Raw genomic sequence first — 952 nt, 5'->3', positions numbered from 1 at the left:
ATTTTATATTTCGTTACAAGTAAATGGGATAGCTTGATAAAAACAATAAGTAAAAGGGATAACTAGATGTTTTTATTACGCAAAACGTATTACTACATAATTATGATGTATTATAACGTATTACTGGCATAAATATAATGAAAACGACTAAAGGCAAACGTCCCAATTAGGACGTTTTCTAGTCTTCACTTTTTGCGCGTTAATGACATATCTGTTTACTAGAACATCATTGGCATTAAGTATTTTAAAAGACTTGCTTGCTGGTAAGTTCCTCCCGCTCATTAGCAGAAAACTATCCGTAAGCACTGCTTTCAGTGTGCCAGTGTTACTATATATACCTTACTTAGATAATGTCTTTGATACCATCATTAGCAGCGCACAAACGCTATAAAACAATTGCCATAAACGTAATAAGATTCCACGAGAGTTGTAATAATATTCATTTATAATAGTACTTATATTGACTATAATATATTAATAAATGTCATATTAATTTAAAACAGTGTCATAAATTTGCAAATTGTGATATATCCTCGGTAGTATAGTGGTCAGTATCCCCGCCTGTCACGCGGGAGACCGGGGTTCGATTCCCCGCCGTGGAGGTATATTTTTATTTGTGATAGTGAAATATGTTTTGATGTGGAAATACTATGCATGTATATTTCTTATTTATTTTTTATAATAGAAAAATTTAACATATAATTAAATATGTAGTCGTTATAAATGTTTCTACAATTTTTTATTTAAATATTATTTGTTATTAAAACGCCGGCAAATCTTCTGTGAACTTTAACTTTTTGCTTGATTTTTATTGGCTTATTTAGTTACTTTCATTATCAACGATTTCACATTTACATCGTTAAAAGTGCCAATATTTATATAAATATAACATATTAAGATACTATAAATTGTAATATTCATATGGATTACGTATTAAATTACGTATTATACA

The 952-nt window shown here is 28.9% G+C and overlaps 1 non-coding gene across 1 annotated transcript; it reads left to right on the top strand.

The window, feature by feature from the left end:
• The first annotated feature begins 530 nt into the window (after positions 1-530).
• On the top strand, positions 531-602 carry Trnad-guc. Its single transcript has one exon. It is a non-coding gene; the product is annotated as a tRNA-Asp (tRNA).
• The last annotated feature ends 350 nt before the right edge of the window (positions 603-952 follow it).

The sequence above is a fragment of the Vanessa cardui genome, chromosome 23, assembly GCF_905220365.1.
Source record: "Vanessa cardui chromosome 23, ilVanCard2.1, whole genome shotgun sequence".
NCBI lineage: Eukaryota > Metazoa > Arthropoda > Insecta > Lepidoptera > Nymphalidae > Vanessa > Vanessa cardui.
This window is presented reverse-complemented; position numbering and strand designations above follow the sequence as displayed.